A 6,846-nucleotide genomic window follows, 5' to 3' on the forward strand; every position below is an offset into this window, starting at 1 on the left:
GTTTCAGGTATTAGGCATGATCTGAAGTTGCAACTTCAGATCTTGACTCATATAAGTCCCTATAGCCATAAAGTTACTAGATTTAGCAAGATTAGGACCTTCTCTTTGGGTTAAACCTTTCCCTTAACTTGGTTTTGGCATCTAGGACCATGCATGTACGTAAAGTTTGCAACTTTACGTGGAAATCATGCCCTATGAGGTTAGATCTGCATTTTGGAGCTTTAGGGTAGCTTAAAAACGTCTGAATGAGAAATGGAGTGAAGGGACTCGACGAGTTGCATGGTAAACTCGACGATTCAGGTGAAGATTGATTGTGGTGGGTTTCTACATGGACCCAGCGAGTCAGTAATGTTGGAATAGTGTCTAAGGCTGCAACTATATTAGGCAAGTATTTGATCCGGTTGTGCATGGTCCTTTTGGGTTGCCTTCACCATAGCAACTTGATGGATGATTTGTTAAGAGAGAGTAAATATTATAAGGAATAATATATGGTTATTTGATTAATATAAGTCATAGATTAATTGGAATTAATTTGGTGACTTAAAGAGATTAATTAAATAAGAGGGTATAAACTGTCAATTGTTTGATAGTTACACTTTAGACTATAAATCCTTATCCTAGATAGGATGGACGATTTCTAGGGCTTGGATAAGCCAAAATCGTCCATAGGGTTATCAAGGAAAGGATATGGATCAACTTAAAGTCTAAGTTATCCAATTAGGGTTTAGGTTGTAACCCTTAAGGAGTCTACAAGTATAAATAGACCCTAGGGGTGAGGGAATTCGACACACCATCTGAAGTAGAGATACTCTGGCCGAATTCTTCCCCTCTCCTCTCTCCTAAATCATCTTGCTTGCTATTGGTGTTTGTAAGCCATTAGAGGAGTGACATTTGTGACTCTAGAAGCTCCAAGACAACAAGATCAACGAGGAACTCAAAGGTATGATTCTAGATCTGTTTCAATGTTGTTATTTAACCTAATTAGCCATTAGAAGTCTTGGATTCAAAGCATGTTTAATTAGAAAGCCTAGATCCAAGCATTAGGGTTTTGCATGCGCACATAGGAAAGTTCTTATGGCTAAAACCCATCAGTGGTATCAGAGCCTAGCTTGGTTTTCTTTAAATTGTTGCTTGATTAACTGAAACAAACCTGCAAAATTCGATTTTGGGTTTATGAGTCATGTACTCGGCGAGTTCCAAAGTGGACTCGGCGAGTAGTCCTGTACTCGGCGAGTCCGAGCGTCTGGATTAGGCAAAACCAGGATTTTTTCATGTTTATCTTATGGAAACTTACCTTAATCATATTAGATCAACCCTAATTCGATTTTTTGATATATATGACTATTATCTTGATCTAATTAAAGATATTTATCATCTAATAAAATATTTAATTTCCTTATGTGATAAATGATTAATTATTTTGATAATTATCTTAAAAGAAATCTTGGATAAATCAAATAAAGATAATCAGGATATTAATTGTTAATCGGAATTATTTGTTATTTGATCCTTCATGTTTTAAATGTTTAAAACCTACCCTAAAGTTTTGAAATTTATATTTGTGATTAAAAGTTTTAATTTAGACAACTTAAATTTCAAACCCTAGATTTTAAAAGGTTTTAAAATACAACCCTATACTAATATGATATTACTAGAATAATATATATATGTATAACTAAATGCTAGTCTTACCGTTAGTTGGCCTCATTCACGAAGCCGATCTATAAGGTGGGTATAAGGTTGCGGCCTATAAAATGGCGCTTAATGGGTGTACACTCACACCCACCGCTTGCTTGATTGGTGGAGGGTCGTTAGCCGAACGGGTAGGATAGGGCAACCTCATCTTCTCATTAAAAGTATAATAAGAAATACAAAGTAACTACACGTTTTAATTTTTTTTCCCAATCTTAGTTACTTTAGGAAAAGTGAATTGATGCAATCCCATGAAATTACACTTTGCACCTTGCTAAGAAGTTAGTGGAGCGTGTGTGGTTTACCGGCACACTAATTGGTTCTAAGCGAAGGTGGCAAAGGGTGATTCATTGTTTATCATAGTTCGATGGAGCGTGTGTGGTTTACCGGCACATCGAATAGGTGATCGTTACAATGAAGGCACCATGTGAATTTGCATGGTAATTCACACCCGCTTTGTGATCCTCAGCATCCCAGTCACAAACGAGAGGGGCATATCGAGATTTAAACATGTCATTGAATAGTTCAATGAATCTCATCCGAACCTAGGAATTCTCAAAAAACACTTAGGACAAATAGTTCAATGAATCTCATCCGAACCTAGGAATTCTCGTCATTCACTTACCTTCAATTTATTTGCATGTTAGATTACGGCATCCCTTTTCTAGTATGTAAATGTTATTGTTCGATCCTAGCCCTAATTTTTCTTATTGGGTGATAATTAGGGATTCTTATTCTAATCTATCTTTGTCCTTTTCTAATTGAAGATGTCGAACGCAAACAACGTTGTTGCTAGTTCTTTCACGTTGATGAGCCTTTGCCAAAAGGTCACCTTCGATGGAGCGAACTTTAGCGAATGGATAAGATACATTCGCACCATTGCTCGCTATGAGGATAAAGAGTATGTCCTCGATGAGAAGCTCGAGAAAATCAACCCCGAAGTTGCTACTCCCGAAGAAATCACCGCCTTTGAAACTCATGAGCGAGATGCAACGAAGGTACATTGCATCATGATCGCCACCATGAACTCCGAATTCCAAAAGTCCTACGAGGACATGTATCCATACGAGATGCATCAAGACTTGTTGGAGAGATACCACCAAAACGCGAGACAAGAGCGTTATGAGATTTTCACTAACATGATCTCCGCTAAGATGGGTCATAGAGAATCTCTTATCGTGCACCTGCAAAAGATGCAAAGGTATGTCGACCGCCTTCGCAAGTTAAATGTTGACTTCGGTGAAGACTTGGCGATCGATATGGTGCTTCACTCTTTGCCTCCGATGTACAACCAATTTAGGATGACCTACCACATGAACAAAGAAGAGGTCACCCTAAGCAAACTCCAAGGTCTCTTGAGGGTCGCTGAGAGCAACTTCAAGGACAAGTCTGTTGCACCAACTCCCAATCCGTCCGCTGCTCCTGTCTTGGCTATTGGTCAAGGGAAGGGAAAGAAGAGGAAAGCTTCATCGAATAACTATCGCAAGGTGAAAGCCCGAGATGGTGCCTCTTCTAGTGGGACAAAAGTTGATCCCGCTAAACCCTGCTCCAACCCAAAGGAGGCAGAGTGCCACCACTGCCACAAGATAGGACATTGGAAGAGAAGCTGCCCGGATTACCTGCAAGCAATCAAAGAAGGAAAGATCAAGCCATCTTTCGCAGGTATATACACAATCAAATCTAACGATTCTAATCATGCTATTTCTTGGGTTCTTGATACCGGTTGTGGTTATCACATTTGTTCTAATGTGCAGGGACTAAGAAGAAGTAGGGATGTAGAGCAAGGAAGGATCAATCTAATCATGGGGAACAGAAGATCGTCGCCTGTGACCAAGATTGGAGTGTATTCTTTAGTGCTTAGGAATAGTTTGGTTTTAGAGTTGAACAATTGTTGCTATTCGCCAGAAATGGCTAGAAACATCATTTCATTTCATGGTTTATATAGACAAGGATTTAGATTTTCTTTTAATAATGAGAATGGTTCTATTTTGACTTATCTAAATGGTGTCTTTTACTTTGAAGCTATACCATGTAATGGAATATATGAAACTGTTATGATTGTTGATAACTTAGGAAATGATGTTTTGAATATTGATTCTTCCACTAGTATGGATAAATCATCCTTGTGGCATTGCCGTCTTGGACATGTCAACAAGAAACGCATAGCCCAACTCCAAAAGGATGGAGTGTTGGAGTCATTCGACCTTAGGGAAGATGACACATGCGAGTCTTGTTTACTTGGAAAGATGACTAAATCACCCTTCACGAGTACTTGTGAAAGGGGTGAGGGGCTATTGGACCTAATACATACCGATGTATGTGGACCCTTTAGATCAACCACGAAGGATGGGAACCGCTTCTATGTAACTTTTACCGATGACTATAGTAGATATGGATATATCTACTTAATCAAGCAAAAGTCAGACACCTTTGAAAAGTTCAAAGAGTTCAAGAATGAAGTGGAGAATCAATTGGGCAGGAAAATCAAGATGCTTCGATCCGATCGAGGAGGAGAGTACCTAAGTCTTGAATTCCACGATTATCTCAAGGAGTGTGGAATAGTTTCGCAATTGACGCCTCCTAGGACACCGCAGTTGAATGGTGTGGCAGAAAGGCGTAATCGGACCTTATTGGATATGGTTCGCTCTATGATGAGTCGTGCTTCACTACCTATCTTCTTTTGGGGGTATGCCTTAGAGACTACCGCCCATATCCTTAACCGAGTCCCTACTAAGAAGGTTGCCAAAACACCTCACGAGATGTGGACGGGGAAAGCTCCCTCGTTGGCACATATCAAGGTTTGGGGTTGCGAGGCTTTCGTAAGACGAGATACTCACGACAAGCTTGAACCTCGAAGTGAGCGATGTATTTTCATCGGCTACCCGCAAACATCCTTTGGATATCTCTTCTATAGACCGAAAGACAATGTTGTCTTTGTTGCGAGGAGAGGAGTTTTCCGAGAGCGAGAACTCATAAGCCAAGGAGACAGTGGGAGGCAAATCGAACTTGAAGAGATTCAAGAGTCGATAGATGAAGGAACCTCTACCGCTGGCATTCAACCCGAGGAGGAAACTCCGGTTGAACCGATTGACGAATCCTTACCTCTCAGACGTTCCGATAGATTTAGAGTTCAACCCCAGTTTTATGGTTTTCATATTACTACCGAAGGGGACACGTATATTAGTGATGGTACACTAGTAAATCTTGATGAACCTAATAGCTATAAGGAAGCCATGGCAGGCCCGGAGTCTGCGAAATGGAAAGAGGCAATGGATAGCAAGATCCAATCCATGTACGATAACCAAGTTTGGAATTTGGTTGATTATGTGCCCGAACGTAAGACCGTTGGGTGCAAATGGATCTTCAAGAAGAAGACCGACGTGGATGGGAACGTACACACATATAAAGCGCGATTGGTCGCGAAGGGCTTTACTCAAACTCCCGGAGTTGACTATGATGAGACCTTCTCACCAGTTGCGAAGATTAAATCTATTAGAGTGATGCTAGCAATTGCCGCATTTCATGATTATGAGATTTGGCAAATGGATGTCAAGACCGCTTTCCTTAACGGAAAGTTGGCTGAGGATGTTTACATGGCTCAGCCAGAGGGGTTTGTGGATCCGAAGCATCCGAATAGAGTGTGTAAGCTTGAGAAGTCCATTTATGGACTTAAGCAAGCGTCTCGCGGATGGAATCTTTGCTTCGATGAGAAAGTCAAAGAGTTTGGATTTGAACGAAGCGAAGACGAATCTTGTGTATATGTCAAAGCCAGTGGGAGTATAGTAAGCTTTCTCGTTCTATATATCGATGACATATTACTCATAGGGAACGACATCCCGACTCTGCAGGAGGTTAAGTCCTGGCTCGGGAAGTGCTTCACTATGAAGGACCTCGGAGAGGCTTCTTACATTTTGGGAATAAGGATAGTAAGAGAAAGAAGTAAGAGACTAATTGGACTTAATCAGAATACTTACTTAGAGAAGGTACTAAAACGTTTTAGTATGGAAAACTCAAAGAAGGGAAAACTACCGATACAAGGAAATGCCAAGTTGAGTAAGACTCAAAGTCCGAGTACCGAAGCTGAGATAGCAGAAATGAGCCGAGTACCATACGCTTCCGCAGTTGGCTCAATCATGTACGCTATGACTTGTACTCGCCCTGATGTAGCCTTCACCTTGAGCATGGTTAGCAGATATCAAGGGAACCCTGGTAAAGCACATTGGATTGCGGTGAAGAACATCCTTAAGTACCTTCGGAGGATGAAAGAATGGTTCTTAGTCCTTGGAGGGAGTGATGACTTGAAGGTGCAAGGGTATAGTGACGCCAGTTTTCAGACCGACAGGGACAACTATCGTTCGCAGTCGGGCTGGGTCTTTACCTTAAATGGAGGAGCAGTGACATGGAAAAGTTCCAAGCAGGAAACCGTAGCTGATTCAACGTGCGAATCAGAGTACATTGCAGCGAGAGAAGCGTCGAAGGAGGCAATATGGCTAAAGAACTTCATTGGTGATCTTGGAGTTGTGCCAGCCATAAAGGAGCCCATGGAGATTTTCTGTGATAACGAAGGTGCGGTTGCCTTGACCAAGGAACCGAGGGATCATGGTAGATCTCGACATATCGATAGAAAATATCACTTCATTAGACATCGTGTAGAAGAAGGACAACTCGTAGTGAAGAGGATATCATCCGAAGATAACCCAGCAGATCCGCTTACGAAGGGACTGAGTAGGGTTAAGCACTTGCAGCATGCTAGGAGTATTGGGCTGAAGGATGATATTGGTATAGATTAGATAGTATTAGAAACGTATAATAGATAAATGTAATTAACATTTGATGATTAAATAAAGAAGTTTTATTTATGAGTAAAGTTACTGTCACATGTTAATTGTTTAACTATTGTTTCACTTTGCATGTTTTGACTTCCAGAATAATTGAGTTTATTAGGAATAATCGAATTATTCAAATGGTCCACAATCGTTCATATGTTGGGAGTAGATATGAATGAAGATTGTCATGAATTGGTGTGTAGAATGTCTAAATGGTGTTAGACATAGCAAGGGTTGCTGCAACGTTCATGAGTGCTTATGAACTAGTTTTGAGCATTGGAATAAACCCGCGCTTGCTGGAATCACCTTATGGAATACGATATAAAAG

The sequence above is a fragment of the Lactuca saligna genome, chromosome 4 (assembly GCF_052625555.1).
Source record: "Lactuca saligna cultivar CGN05327 chromosome 4, ASM5262555v1, whole genome shotgun sequence".
In the NCBI taxonomy this organism is placed as follows: domain Eukaryota; kingdom Viridiplantae; phylum Streptophyta; class Magnoliopsida; order Asterales; family Asteraceae; genus Lactuca; species Lactuca saligna.